Here is a 16932-nt window from a genome sequence, read left to right as displayed (position 1 = left end):
TGATGTTTGGGCAATCTAATCAAGTTACTATTCTTGCCTGAAATAACAAAACAAAAAAAAAACGTAATTTACTAACTTGCATGATTTTTGAATTATTTTTCTGTTCACCGATTGAGGTTTGTAGGCATATCACAATCCCGTCTTTTAGCAACGAGCATCGAATTTTGTACCAATGACGGTATCACTCATAGTGTTTTTAATTTTTTGTTTTTTTTACACAACATATTTGACTATTTGTAGAAACTCGACTATTTGAACTACAAGTGCATTTGGGTTATAAGGTCATCGGTAAGTAATTAATGGAGGAAATGTTGATCTTAAAAAAATTATCTCAGTGCATGATACTGTGTCACATGTCTATAATGGGGTTCCAGCATATTCCACATTTCTGTAATTATTTGTTGGCAGATACTAGATAGCATATTACTTTAGTTATGATTCGATCGGAGAATCATATGAAAGTGTTGTATGACGCAAGTACATCTGAGTTCACATCAAAATATTTGTACACCTTTCTAACTAAGACCAATGTCTGGTGCTCTAGTTTTGTCATATTTGCAAATTTTCTTCTCAAGACAATAATCTGATCTGTACTCAGCTCTTATTAAATAAGTTGACAAACCCATTCAATCTAGTGACCCGGCCTTCTTTTTGTGTGATTGGTTTGGCGGTGGTGTCTCATATGTATCTCGTCCTCCACTCAAGAACTATAACACTTATAGTGATCTTTGCTTTTCATGTTAGTTATTGGGGTTCATTGTTTCCCACTCAAACGTTGAGGCCCCCTCGTTTGAATTAGTTTCTTCTAAAATGTACATACTGATATGCATGACAGATCACAGATGCATAGAGTCACTGATTAACTTGAAGGCTACTACTCATCAATTGTTTCTAACATATATAAAAAGGGCAAGAATTCGAAACTACTATATATATTCGTTTAACCCATCCATTTTCTGTGGAGCAGATGATGAGTGCCTCGTTTGCTTATACAGTGTGCCTTTCGTAACAGATCCAAGGGGTATGTCCTCTTATCAATTTAATTATGTATTCGAATAATTCAATAATCTATGGACTGGTTGATATGCATGGTTAAAAGGAAATTGTTAGACAAAACTAGTAATATTTTCTTATATACCGTGCATGCATAGTTAAAGAAATCCATGAGCATGTGATCATACTTATTAGAATGTCAAATCTAAATAATGCACCCCTTCAATGGAAAATGAATTACATAAAAACAGTGGCAGACATAATCCTCATACAAATAATTAGTTCTCGCGTTTTAATCATATATAGATGGTTGCCAGAACCTGAAGAGTTCTGAGTTGGCTCTTAAAAATGACGCCGTGCCTACTTAGCTTATATTATTTTCATACACAATACAATTCAAGCTTATATTTTGATGCTTTGTCTCAAAAGAAAAGCTTATTGTTTGATGCATGATGTATCGTGGAAAAAGGATGAATAATTAGGGTTGAACTGTTTGGGTCATTTTGTAATGAGCTAGCTCCATACTAAAGATTGGTCTTTGGTTTGGGATTAGGATGATCTTGATTAATCTGTTTTGTCTTACAATAAGTATAAGCTTTTGTTGACTTGCTAGCTAGCTGTCAATGCCATTTGAAACTAATTAGAAATCTCTTAATAATTAAGTGGATACAGAGATAAATATTTAACATGGATGATCCTACTTTTAGTGCCTATACCGTACTGTGAACTCCCTAATGGGATTTTAGCGTACGAAACTCGCTCTAATGATGGTATGTTAAGTTTGCTTATACATTGGTTGCATCAGCCTGATGTTACATAAGTTTATTGGTCCAATGACATTCCAACTCCAAACGTGATCGAATACATGTTAAAATAGTTCTTTGATCTACAATGTGTTATGTATTGAATTCCCATCGATTTGTCCAGAAATAGAATTGGTCTTTTAGAATGAGAAATGCACAAATCCACAGACCCACATAACCAAGGAGTATAGGCCTATGTTTCTTTTTCTCAAAAAAGAAAAAAGAAAAAAAAAAGATTATAGGCCTATAGCGCGATATTTAGCCAAGAACTTTGTCACATCCACTATTTTTCATTCTTTCTTCACTTGCTCTAGTGCTGCTGCTAGTCTCTATCAGGTTTTCTGTATCAGTTTTAGATATCATCCACTAATTAATATACTCCAATGGTACTCCTCTAATTTTCCTACATATACTTCCATGTTTCCCAGTAACTAGAAAGGCCACTTAATTTTTATTTCTTCTTTTGTCTTTGGACGGTACAAACGATTTATCTAACCTACTAATTAACTGGAGTCATTTTCCTCTCATGTTGTGGATTAATTTGTTTTGATTTATAGTTCTGCCTGACGTTTTTATCACTTCATTTTCAAATTTCTAAGATATATTTTATTTATTATAGTTAATTTATAGTTAATTGGTTGTAAGTTTTGATATACGTACAACGAATGGTATACGTTACAACTTAATTTCAAGATGTGCAAATTAAACGCTATAGGATATATCTTATATATGTAAAGTAGTTGCCTAGTTGGCTTGACATGCGTATATGGATTTTGGTTTTGATTGTACTCGTCTCTCCATGATGCTTGGCCGATAATGAGTGAAGAAATTAGGGCTGGCTCATCAAGTACTGGCGTGAATTCTCGAGACGTCAGCGATGACTAACTACATCCGATCGATCTGCATCAACAGATGATCAAGAAGAGTAGTCTTTATCAGCTGAGAGAGAACGCATGACAACCATGTCGATAATTCTATCAGTAGGTTTGAGCAGCAGTACCAAAAACAGAAAATATGCTTTACTGGTTCTGTTTTAACGTACAGCTCTCATCAGCTCGCTTCTTTAAGTTCCAGCAGTGAACTTCTTTGCAACTGGCAAGAAGCTAGCTAGTGCTTTCCGAAAAATTGCGTGCAATATCATCATCTCTGTGTTCTTTAATTTCCTAGTCGCTCTTTAAGACTTTAGGCATTAGATCTTCAAGTAACCATGAATTTTGGTTTTTTGTTTTTTAAAGTAAACTATCTGATAACTTCTCCCCCTTCGTAACTGACGGTATTGTTTATATACGTATATATTGTATCCTGGGTTTATGCACGTATATATGATCTCCCATAGTCCCTGCTTGGAACCCAAAAAGCGGTCGCATTTAGAAATATGACAAAATAATATGACTACGTACTGATCGAGCAGTTTAATATCCGGAGCCGAGATCAGAATATATATAAATGCGACGAATCTGAAACTCGCATGAAGACCCTGTGTCCGGACCAAAAATAAATCTACGTACAAGGATCTCGTAGCTGATAACATACCCCAATTTTGACATGATCGAAGTCTATCCCACGAAACAAAGATGCATAAGAAATAAGCTCTACATATATAGGTACATTTTTTCATGGCGTAAGTACGTGTAACAAAGCGAGTTATATATGTACGTACTGCATGTTTGTTCGTGATTATTACAAGCACCCAATGTCACTCATAGTTGAGCTTGTTTGGCTCAATGCAATCTATTCAGCTCAAAGTAACTTAAAAGAGCAATTAGACTCGAGAAAGATAGCTAGCTAGCTTAAACGGAAAAGAAACAATGCTGCGTGCAATTAGCTAGGTTACATCCAACAACTCTTTTTACGGTTTTACCGATCTCATTGTAAATTCAGTCGGCACGTATACCTTTGGATTTTACGACTATATTCACTACAATAATGGAATCCATGCATGCAAGTAATATGGGATTAAATCCACTTCTATGGAGTTTTTGGTTGCCGTTCAACCAGAGATAGGATATTTGTGCATTCCCTAATCAATAAGAAGGAAAGCTTTAACTAATTGCTTTCTTCCATACAAACACAATATGGATTACGTACGCATGCACCATTTCGACACAGTAGTCTACCTAAAATAGTGCACTCAGCTAAGGATCAATGGATCATAGGATCATATGATCAATATAAACATAACAAACTGAAATGAAGAGAATAATATATGTAAGAGCCACCACCATACCTTAATGGGAATTTGAATGATTAAAGAATACATAGAGTATCAGTGGGGGGTGCATTGTGTCCTAGTAAAGGCCTTTCGTGCACTTACGTTGTTACGAAATTCTTATTGGTCGCTCCATTTGATCCATGGATCGCCCCTGGAAAGTTTACACGCTAGACCAATGGATCAGATAGCTAGAGTAAGACAATTTTTTACCCTAATGCCAGATCGATATAAAGTCAAAATCCAGCTTATTTTACATCATTAATTATTAGGTTGGTTAATTTACCTAACAAGCTTGCCATAATCCGTTAATACGATAATATACCTTAAAATATACATTATAGTCCGTTAATACAATTAGAAGGTGAGTAGTGTACGTTGTATTGCAACTATGTATATCCTTATAATTAGGTTACCCTTGAGTCCTTGACTAATTAATCGATCAGTGCTTAAGATCGAATGATGATCGATGAGTCTAGAAACTAAGGCATTCTTTTTACCTTTTTCTCTCAATTCAAGTTTCATAATTGTATTATTTATTATTAATCCAGGTTTTGTGACTACTGCATGCAATTGCAAGGGCGGAGCTAGCAAAAGTTATTTGGTTAATATGCCTGGTAAGTATATTTTCTGTCACCACTCATTGCTCACCACTAATTGAACTTCGTAATTAGTGTGGTGTGGTTTGGTTGTTGGCTGAGCTTATAATGTATAGCGAGAACGTACGTAATTACTAATTAGGTCAAGCTATGTATTGCTGGTTTTTCTAATAGATTGGATAATTATGGGCAAACTTGCACTTAGCTCCGCCACTGATATGATTGTTTAAAATGATATAAAGAAAAGAGGAGAAAAGGGTAAAATATTGATTGTACGTTCCTTTTTCTCTTTGGTTGTGTTTGTGTTTGTCAGTTCCACTAATTAGCTTAATCAACAGGTTGTATGCAGGTAATGCAGCTCAAGCGATTCTCACACCACAAAGATCCAACCACTACGCCATATTCGCACTTAAGCGACCAACCGTGACCAAAATCACAAATTTTATCGCCTAAGAAACACTTAAGCGACGACTAAATAATATCGTCACTACATTTGAAATTTCGTCGCTTCTATGTTACTTAAGCGACGAACAATGACATTTGTTGCCTCAATATGCTTAAGTGACCAACTTACACCGATATGGATAAAGTTCGTCGCCTTAAACACTCTTTAGCAGTGGCGGATCCAAGATTACATCATTGGGGCTGCTTGAACTGAACTATAAAAATATACTGAAAGTAATGAGGCTTACTCTTCTAATGTATATGTGCAAATAACATAAATTAACCAATCAAATATTCATATAGTATGTACATCGTAATCCTGAATCATTTACAAAAGCATTCTATTAGCGGTTCGAAAGGTTAAGAACTGGCTAACAAAAACTTAATTAAAGATCGTGATTTATCAATAATGTTTCGGAAAGATAAAATAAAAATAATTCAGATCTGGATTTGTAGACTAGACCTTTTTTTTAGAAATGTAGACTGGACATTTCTTTGAAACCATTAAGATTTTTTTTCAAACGCTTCAGTTTGACTCAAATATATCAGTTTAGTCTAATTGACACCCCTATAGTGCCAACCCCATGCCAACCTCACAAAACAAATGTGAAGTACCATTTTTCTCAATAAATTTATAACTATGGTTATTATAAAAGACATTTGTAATTTATTTGTGAGGTGGGCATGGGGTAGACACGGTAGGGGTGGGCAACAAATTTATTTCCACTAATATATATCAACAAAATGATGTATATTGTCAAAATCTAACCACAATTAATACACAACTGAATACATTAACGACATAATAGCTAGTAACCTAGCTAGCATTTTAGAATAATATATATTTGGCTAAAGACACGCTATTGAGGAAGAAAATAGTAAAGTATAGAAGGGAAACAAATGAGTAGAGTTGGTTATTTGGTGATGTTTTCGCTTAGGAGAATCTCAAAATCAAAAGATTTAAAACCTAGTTTTTTTTCCTTGTCTTGACCAATGGGGATGCTTGAGTCACCCCTAAATAAGCCTAGATCTGCCCTTGCTCTTTAGGCGACATAATTTTCTTTTCTTCGTCGCTTTAATGTTTTTAAATCTACCTGGCTAGCTTGCCTTTAGACAAGAAACTGGATCTAAATCTTGAAACTGGCTCTGCATCTCTTCAAAATTGCAGATTGGGTGAAAATTCTAGGTTTAGGAGTGTGAAGCTCTTCTTCTCTCTTCTCAAAGATTTGTATGTAGGTTAGTTCATACTCTATTCTTTCTTTATAATTTTTACTATATTTTGTGTTCATTGGAGCATAAATTTGTTGTTTAAAGTTTAGTTTTGATTGGGTGTTCATTGTTGAAATTAATGATAATTCACTCAATTTGGGTAGAATTAGAGTTAGTTTTAGTTTTATAACTCTAAATTTTGAGTAGAATTAAGGTATAAATTAATTTATTTGCATATATAATAGGTTTATCATCTAATTATTTGTGTGTTGTTTTTAGTGTCGGATTTCCCAATGGAATTTAGATATAACTAGTGTTGATTTGTGTGTGAATGTGTCGAAATTAGTTATAATTGAATCAATTTGGTTAGAATTAGAGTTAATTTTAGTTTTATAACTCCAAATTTTGAGTAGAATTAAGGTATAAATTAATTTAGTGCATACTAGTTTTATCATCTAATTATTTGTGTGTTGTTTTTAGTGTTGGATTTCTCAATGGAATTTAGATATAGTTAGTGTTGATTTGTGTGTGAATATGAAACTCATATATATGTGCTTTCATGAGTTTTTTTATTTCAATTTTATTTACTATGTATATATTTATTATCTGGTTGTATATGTGTAAGAGTGAACTCTTACAAAAATTCATTGGTTTGCTTTTAGCTTAGAATTCCCATTCGAGAATCACTTGTACGGCATTTGATTCTTGAATTGTCCCATTTTTGGACAGTTTGGGAGAACATGACTTTGTTGAGTGAGCTTGCATTTCATGTGGTTTCATTTTCGGTTTTGGGAGTAGATTTCGATAGTATCTCTCTATATTGTTCCTCAAGTGCAAACTAGGTTTAGATATTTGTGCACTTGGGGAACTATAGAGAGATGATGCCGAAATTTTCCCAAATCCAAAAGCGAAACCCTTGAAGGCAAGATGTTTAATAAATGAAGTGTTTTCCAGAATAAGATATGACCCTAACCGGAGGCATAAGGTGAAGAAGAAGTAAATATTATGCATGTACATATATTGTATTTTTTGCTAATATTGTGCATATTTACTATTTCAGTTATGACATGTCGTAATCGTTCCTATATTCAGGACTCGGGCTATATGCCATCTTTCCCTACCGTACCATACCCTACCTCTATTGTTAGCCCTTGAGCCTATGCTTTTCCTAAAGGTACTGCTTGATGGGGTTGTATGACTATCTTATCTACTGAGCAACGGCCTATTACAATTATTTGTATTCCACTACTAACTATTGACATTAGTCTCGATCGTTATAGCCATGACTCAAAGAGTAAGGAGACTTTATGCCCGTAGAGGTCTCCGTTCTGAAAGAAAGAAGGTAATATCAGTAGTGAGACTCGAGGGTACCATCAGGGAGGTTTACTAGCTCGACTGAAAGGAACACTTACCTACTTCGAACAAGAGTTGGATGCAATACCATTCTAGTGATAGTAGGTACATTAATCGGATTAGCAAGTTTGTGACATGAGCCAATAGACAAGGTAATGGCTATCATTATTACCCGTGCAATGACTGTCATAACATGTGCATGTTTCAGTACACAAAATGTATACACACTGTCTCATAGGGGTATGATGGCTTCTTATATTGTATGGAACATGCACGGTGAAGTTTCACATGAACCATTAGGGGTGAACTCCGAAGACAATATGTTGAGCAGAGGGAATATTCTAGTGGTGGTGTCGGTCATTCCACAAACTCACCTATGGACATCCTACATGATACTTTTCCATATTATGCCAGATACGAGGCTGATGCAATGCATGACCAAACTACTAATGGTACCCCTACGTTCAGCGATTTTGTAGATGATGTTATCAAAAGTATGATATGCTTTTAGAAGAAGCTCAAACCCCATTATATCCTAGGAGCAATGAGACTATTTTGGGTGCTGTATTAAAAGCTATGCAATTACAAGTGGAAAATGGTATCTCAAATAACTGTATTGACAAAATTTGTACTTATATTAGTGGCTTGCTACCTGATGGACATATTTTCCCCCTTACTATGAAAATGATTAAAAGGATCTTGAAATATATTAGTTTGGGTTATCAAAAAATTGATGCATGTGAGTACAACTCGGTGTTATTTTACAAAGATTACGCAAGTAGTCATTATTGTCCTATATGTCGAACTCCTAGATGGATGCAGCATGAAGAAGGTAGGAAGACCACAAAAGTTCCCCGGAAAGTGTTCCGTTACTTCCCTCTAACTCCTAGGTTGAAGCACCTGTACATGTTGCCGCACACTACAAAACAAATGTGGTGGCATGGACTATGTGAAGTGAATGAAGATGATCTCAAGCACCTGGTAGATGGGGAGGCATGGCGACATTTTGACAGATTATTTCCAAGTGTTTCCAATGACATACAAAATGTGCACTTCAGACTTGCAACATATGGTTTTAATCCTTTTGGAACAATGGGAACTCTTTACAGCACGTGGCCCGTTGTTGTGATGCCATACAATTTACCTCCATTAATGTGTATGAAGAAGGAATTTAATAAGCTAAATCTGTTGATTCCAGGTCTGGAGCCATTGATCGATGAGCTCATAACACTATTTTATCATGGAGTCCCTACTTTTGACCGGCATGACCAATCTACTTTCACCATGAGAGCAGCAATTTTGTGGACCATCAGTGACTTTCCTGGTTTGGGGATGTTGGCAGGCTCACATACTCATGGGTACAAGGCATAACCTATTTGTTTGGATGATGTTTCTTCAGATCATATATGTGGAAGAATGACATACGAGGGTCACCGGAGATGGCTACATCATGACCATCTTTGGCGGTCTAAGGGTGAGGCATATAATGGGGAGACTGAATTTAGGGAAAAATCTCCGTCTTTGTCAGGGCATGAAATTTTAGAATGCATCCGCTCTCATGAATACTATGTGATTAGTTTGCACGAAGACTTCAAGTCCCCTTAGAATCCAAGAAATAGAGTATGTTGGACTCATGAGTGCTACTTTTGGAGGCTACCTTATTGGACATTTATTATAGTGAGATATTGCTTAGATGTCATGCACATTGAGAAGAACGTATGTGACAACATCATTGGAACTATTCTAGGTATTGAAGGAAAGTCTAGGGATGGTCCAAAAGCTCGCAATGCTCTGCAAGAAAGGAACATACGAAGAAGTCAATGGCAACGAAGTAATTGTGAACTTCATGTGGTTATCCGACCGTTCTTACCTGGAACGTCGTGAAGCCTTTAATAGCACTGTCAAAATGGTTTAAAAAATTATGGGCTAGAGAGTTGAAAAAGACGGACGTCCGACAAATGCAAGACGAGATAGTCTTGATTCTCTGTCAGCTTGAGATGATATTTCCTTCACATTTCTTTACCATCATGGTTCATCTTATGATTCACCTTCCTGAACAAGTATTGCTAACAGGTCTTGTCCATTATAACTGGATGTTTCCCGTGGCGAGGTAGTTTTTTTTTACGATTATATAAAACAACATATATAGAGCTTTTGAACTTCATGTAATTAATTGGATTTTTGCTTTTGCAGGCAACTTGGGGACTATATAAAGTCGGTTAACAATATATGTTACCCAGAGGGTTGTATTTTTGAGCGATACATTGTACATGAGTGTGTCACATACATAATTTGTACATACGTAATGTCAGACATCCAGAAAATACAGGCATTCTGAATCCACCACAATACAATATTTTTGTTGTTTCTGAACTCGTGCGACTGGTTAATCTATTGACACGTAAAAGGGTAGGGCAACAATAGATTGATGAGGTTCACTGGATGGTGTTGGAAGCATGTGAAGAAGCATCCTAGTTCATCAAACAACATGAATTACTCTTCGATGCAAACGAGGGTGAGAAAGAACGTCGAAAGAGTTTTCACTTTTATTTCCTCAAATGGGTATGTATAAAAGCTATGTGCTTACTGTGTTATTTTTCATTGTCATTAACATGCCTTGAAATAACTGTAAGTTATCTTACATGTCATAGATCTTCGGCAACAAAATCACTTGTACGTTAGCCTAGAGTTATTAAAATTGGCATATAGACCGCAAGCACACAAATTTATACAGCATGTTATGTAAACGAGGTCAAGTTTAACTCATGGAGAAGAGATCAATATTTGATGGCCCAGAACAGTGGGGTCATGTACGAGACTGAATCGAGTAAATAGCGAGGAAAGTTCTCTAACCCCTTAGAATAGAATCCGTCTTTTTTGGACGGCGCGAAAACGAAACCTTTCGCATAAACCGAGATGCCAGATGAGAGACTATGTGATTCTTGAATATGTTGTCAAACTACTATATACAGACCGAATGCCGATAGTGTTGTTCAAATGTATATGGTACAACACTGACCCTAAATAGAGTGGGATCATCACCAAGCTAGATCACGGCTTGTTGTCATTGGACAAATTAACCAGTTGGTATGAGGATTCGCCTTTTATATACACAAGCAAAACAAGTTTTCTACTTAGAATATCCAAATGAGGGTGACACTTGGAAGGTCGTCAATGAGATGTCTCATAGAAATCTGTACAATGCTGGTACACTGGTAACACATGATGATCACAGACCTCCTATCAGGAATCAAGTCCCAGAAGTTTATCAAGAGCCTACGGTACAAGCATTCCTAGTATATAGTCTAAATGTTGGTTTTACAATTAATTTGAGTTGTCAAACACAAAATGAAGACTTATTGGAGTTCAATAGTGGCGACATTAGCACCGATGAAGAAGAAGAAAAATTGGAAGAAGAAGAAGAATCAGACAGAGAAGAAGATGATGATGATTATTGATGGTGATTGATAACAAACATAATTTATATTTTGCATGTACTATTTCATCAAACAATATTGTTCTCGCAATCGATAACTAATGAATGAATGTATCATGAACATTGAAATTATCATGATCTATAATGAATGAATGTATCATGAATAATGAAATTAGAAATGTTAGAAAATTCTGTCAAGATCAGTGCTTCTATGAATATTACTTAAGCAGTTAAGCGACAATATTCTCGTCACCTTAGTTTAAACAAAAAGGCGCGCATGCATCTCCGCCAAACATTTTGCAGAATTTCACCAAAATTTTGAATGAAATTTATTTAAAGACTTAAGCGATTAGATTAGGTTATTTCCGTCTTCGGGCTTCAAGTTACATAAGCCCAAAAACCCATCGATGGACAAAACCTAAATTGATCGAACCCAAACTCTCTCTCTCTCTCTCTCTCTCTCTCTCTCTCTCTCTCTCTCTCTCTCTCTCTCTCTCTCTCCCTCTCTCTCTCTCTCTCTCTCCCTCTCTCTCTCTCTCTCTCTCTCTCTCTCTCTCCCTCTCTCTCCCTCTCTCTAATCCTAGCTAAACCCACCAATCTCCGACTAGACCCCTCAGCCGATCACCTACTCTATACTCTATACTCTCTGATTCTATCCCCCAAATCAGTCCCCAATTCCTATTTCCCATAAACCCTAAATCAACCCCCAAATCGATTCATTCATCTCTAATGGCTCATGGACAATCATACTGTCTTCCTAAACTAATCGAACCCAAACTCTCTCTCATTTCGTTGATCCACTACTCTCTCTCTCTCTCTATCCTCTCTCTCTCTCTCTCTCTCTCTCTCTCTCATCCTAGTCTAAACCCATCGATCTACGACCAGACCCCTCTGCCGATCATTTACTATATACTTTCTTATTTTATCCCCCAAATCAGTCCTCAATTCCTATTTCCCTCAAACCCCAAATCAACCCCTAATTCGATTCAATCATCTCTGATGGCTCCCGGAAAATCAGACCGTGTTCGAGTCGCCCAGGAGCGCCTAGAAGCGGATGCAGCAGAAGCCGCGGAAGTTGCAGGGACCGTTACTGCAACTTCCAACCCTTCTCCTCCGCTACCTCCCTTGCTTCTTCATGGCCCCCTGTCACCTCCCTCACTTGATGGCTCAGTTCCACCAAGCCCCACAGCCACCGCGGCGGCCAGCTCCGCCCCTATACCCCTAAGCATTCGGTGCAAGAAACCCAGGGATGGATTGACATGTATTTTCAACATGATTATATTGTTTTTAAATTGTTTATTCTAGTGCTTTTGTTTAAAGATTGATAGTGTCTTTGTTCTTTAATTGAAATGAAATTTAGTTTAGGTTGTTGATAGTGTTTTTGTTGTTTAACGATCGATCTCCCACGAAAGTGATTTTTGAAGCATCATAAGGATATGTCTTTGTCACAACCACGAAATTCGAATGATAAAAATTCGAATTCGAAACCATGAAAAATCTAAAACAATCTCAAATATATTGAAATCATCTTATACTAATAGTGTATCGAAACTGAGTCCACATCACGACTCAGTCGACTGAATAATATATAACCAATTTATACCTCAGTATTATAACCAATGGAAATGTAAAATTTCACTCAATACTCACCACAACTAAAAGAAAGAAATCTTCAGAGTAAACCATCCGAATATGCTAATCCCCACCTGCAGAACTATCCCCTACACCATCGAATTGGTGCACCGGGATTGTAAACACAAACTTGGTAATCTTTTCAGCCCTATGAGTAAACCAACAGTATAACATACATCGCATACAAAGGAAATATAACAACTAACATTTAAAGACAAACGTACTCATGTGACACTAGGTAATCCATCTGTTACCCAATATCATTTAAAAATATGTGAAATCATGAGACACTGAGCAACCCATCTGGTTACCCAAAATCATTTAAAACATAGGTACTCATGAGACCCGGGTATACATCAGTTACCCCTCATGCAATACACCGACAGACACTGGGCAACCCATCTGTTATCCAATATCACTCAAAACATGGGTACTCATAAGACCCAGGCAACCCATCTGTTACCCCTCATGCAGTACACCGACAGGCACTATGCAACCCATCTGGCTACCCAAAATCATTTAAAACATGGGTACTCATGAGACCCATGTATCTATTTGTTACCCCTCATACAGTACACCGAAAGACACTGGGCAGCTCATCTGTTACTCAATATCACTAAAAAAACATGGGTACTCATGAGACCTAGGTATCCATCTGTTACCCCTCATGCAGTACACCGACATGCACTAGGCAACTCATCTGGTTACACAAAATCATTTAAAACATGGGTACTCATGAAACCCAGGTAACCATATGTTACCCCTCATGTAGTACACCGACAGGCACTGGGCAACCCATCTATTACCCAATATCACTCAAAACATGGGTACTCATGAGACCCAGGCAACCCATCTGTTACCCCTCATGCAGTACACCACAGACAGACTAGAGCTCTAACTGATCGTAATTGACACCCGACCAAGGCTTGGTTCCGATTTCTGCCAACAATGTCTGAAGACCAGAAAACGTTTTAACAAGACTTAATATTAAAACCACGTACAATATAACAAAATAAACACATGTTTATTGTACTACAACTAAGCGACTCTTACAAAACAATATAAATATAGTCATAACATTATAATCTCACATTTGAAATAAAACCGAAACATTATATAATATAGCAACCCATATATATGTATCGTATTTACCATTTTTGTACACATACACAACCCACTATATTATATAAATGTCATAGTTCACTCTTTTTAATAATTGAAACATATAAGTCACCGCCAATGGTAGACTGTCATAATGAGATTTACTCACATTCACCATAATCCATAATCAGTAAAACATTTTTAAAATCATTTATTAAACTAGTGTTTCACTTACCCATGAACCGTAGACGATCAAGTTCACGTAATTTAAACCAAAACATATTTTTAGAATAATTTTTATAAGCTAGTGATGCAACGACTATCTTAACAACTCAAACTAAATTCAATAATTATAACACTACTTCGATCATGATGATCATTGTGAGGTTTACTCACCTTATTTCCTAAGTGCAACTTTCACGACACTGAAAGCGATTTCCTCACTCGTTTTGTCGTCACCTAATAGTATGATAAAATGCTTAGAAAACGATACGTAAAATACCAGGTGACGATTTCATAAAATATTGTTCATGAAACGATGATCATAAACCACTGTTCATGAAACACTTTTAGTGAAAACACTATTCACAATCACTGTTCATGCTCCGCCACTGTTTTCCGACCACTACCAATGACCACCAAATTTCACACCACAATCTAAATGACATTCCTAACAACTTTCTAATTCACCAAAAAGTCCAATTCCGAGCCTAAACACTTCAATTTAACAAAAACTGAAAAGCCCCAATTTAAAACCTAGGATTTCTTTTCTTCGATTCTCCTAGCACAAAACGATTTGGGTTAAATCTTTTGGAGGGTATGTAGTATGGAATGAGACCTTCAAAATGAGACAAGAATCTCACAGAATGGTGGCCAGATGAGGGAGATCCGGCAAGGTGAAGTTCGGCGAAATGTGCACTTTCGGGGGAATTTCTGGGTTTCACCGCTCCCAAACGGCGGCGAGATAGCGGGTAGCGCTGCCATCAATCGACAGGGGACGCAGCAACTTTTCAAATGGGACCGGTACACCGCTCTATGGTGGCCGAACGACAGAGATCCAGCAGCCCAAATCGACCGCTCAAGAGGGAAAAATCAGGGTTTTTCGGGTGAACAATAAAAATCCGAATTTCTGATTTTTTTTCCCATTTTTTCTCTTTAATTCTCCTATTTATACTATTTTCCAAAAATGAACAAATACCTTTTGATTCGTAACTTCTTAATACGAACTCCGATTTAGGCGTGCCACGTGTCTATGAATTCGTATTGACAAACTCTACGACTTTCATGAATGAAGTTTTATAAAATTCCTAACGGTTAAAAGTCAACTCTTGACCCGTCAGGGTAACGTTTCTGTGTATAAATCGATCGAATACTTTCGTTTTCTCCCTCGTACTATATAATCGGATCACCACCAATTTAAATATATTCGAACAATAATTAGAAAATAATTATCAATTTCTGAAATATTACAGTTTTATCGTTTAGGCATCTGGATGTTGTACTTTGCATAATTATTTGACAATTGACCATCTTCTGATGAATTCATGTCTGTCTTATTTATCCATGTTGGCACATGTACCTCATGTAAATAATAACAAAGTAGTGAGTGAGTTCAACAAATTTATTAACTAGACAAACTATATGGTTATAGCAGAAAGAGTAGGTTATAGATATGAATTTGTTGATAGTGTTTCTTGCTTGTGTTTGTTTTAGATATGATTTTGTGTATGAAGCTTACAATGCAGAAAAAGTACGTTATAAGAGTTGAGAATTAGGATTCTGTGTAGGCGATAGATGGTTGTGCGATTAGTTATCAGTTGTGTACCTGTTTTCTGAAAATTTATGTGATGGTATTGCTTTTTATTGTTGTGACAGATCATTTATATTGTAATTCTGTGACTTGGTTTCCCGTATGACAATTATTGCTTAGATTAAAAAATGAATGCTTGAATGTTTGTTATATGCAGCTAAAAAGCGTAGGCGCGGTATAGTTATTGGTGCCAAGACTGATAAAATTGTCGAGATCACTAGATCAAAGATACCGATTGAATGGTCAGATTTTAACCAAGGCCCTCACCGTCAGAACAACCGTTCATTATTTTCTCAAGATATCGGGAGTTGTGCTAAGGCACATGTGCCAATGATCGCGGAAACCTTTTTCAAGCTGGACCCTAATGACAAGCAGAAGGTGAGTAATTACCTAAAGGTAAATTGTTGTGTTGTTTTCCATCATAATTTTCACATTCTGTTTTTATTACTTATTTACTTTACCCTAAGCTAATTACCAATGTTCATAGTATTGATTTTATAGACTAATTATGTCATAAACGATGATGATTTGAAGTTGTTGGAGTTCATCGACAATCCGTTATACCATAGGTATGTAAATTGGAAGCACGACTGCCATGAACATTACAAGCTTCACAAGGAAAGGGAGGATTTACCGTTGGAGTTTCTGCATAGGCCAGAGCAGTGGGAGTGGTGGGTCGCTCACTTTAATAGCGAACAATTTCTTGTAAGTAATCTAACTGTTTCAAATACTTTACTAATATATTATGTTGTAACTTTAGTAATTTATTGTGTTTTATTTTGTTTTAAGTTTTAGAAAAAGAGTGTGACCAACAAGGCAAACCGGAACAAGAATCCAAACCCAATTAACCACCATTTCGGGCCAACAGCTCATAGCTACCGGGCTCAAGTGCACACCGAGAAAGAACATCTAGTGCCGCGTATTCAGGCTTTCATGGACGTGTACGGTCCAGACCCTAATGGGAAGGAGAAAGTGGTGAGCTCCACATTTAATTTGAAACTTATCGCTGCCATTTAAACAATTCATTAAAATTATAAACATTTATGTCTTTGTGAATTATGGCAGGAAATAGTTAAAAGAAAACTTAAGGCAAGGCTGCAGCAACAAGAAAGGGCAGACCCACAAGACTTGCGAACTGTAGAAGTGGAACCCCTCTCGATTGAGGAAGAAGTGGAAATCATTTTGGCAGGCGTCGGAGAAAGGAAGGATATTGAAGTTAGAGGTAATTAAGCACTGTTTTTTGCAACTTTTAAATTTGGTTTTGCTTCTTAGTTGTGTGTACGATGTTTTTGTGTAATGTGTTGCTACAAAAGTATGGTGTTTATATGTTGGCAAGGTTGGGA

General features: G+C 36.5%; 1 protein-coding gene across 1 annotated transcript in view; it reads left to right on the top strand.

Annotated features, from left to right (window-relative positions):
- The window catches only part of LOC126789913 (casein kinase 1-like protein 10), a 308889-nt gene that overhangs the window by 146823 nt on the left and 145134 nt on the right, over positions 1 to 16932 (top strand). The window lies entirely within an intron of this gene.

The sequence above is a fragment of the Argentina anserina genome, chromosome 4 (assembly GCF_933775445.1).
Source record: "Argentina anserina chromosome 4, drPotAnse1.1, whole genome shotgun sequence".
Taxonomy (NCBI): Eukaryota; Viridiplantae; Streptophyta; class Magnoliopsida; order Rosales; family Rosaceae; genus Argentina; species Argentina anserina.
The sequence above is the reverse complement of the archived record's forward strand: the minus strand, read 5'-3'. Positions and strand labels throughout refer to the sequence as shown.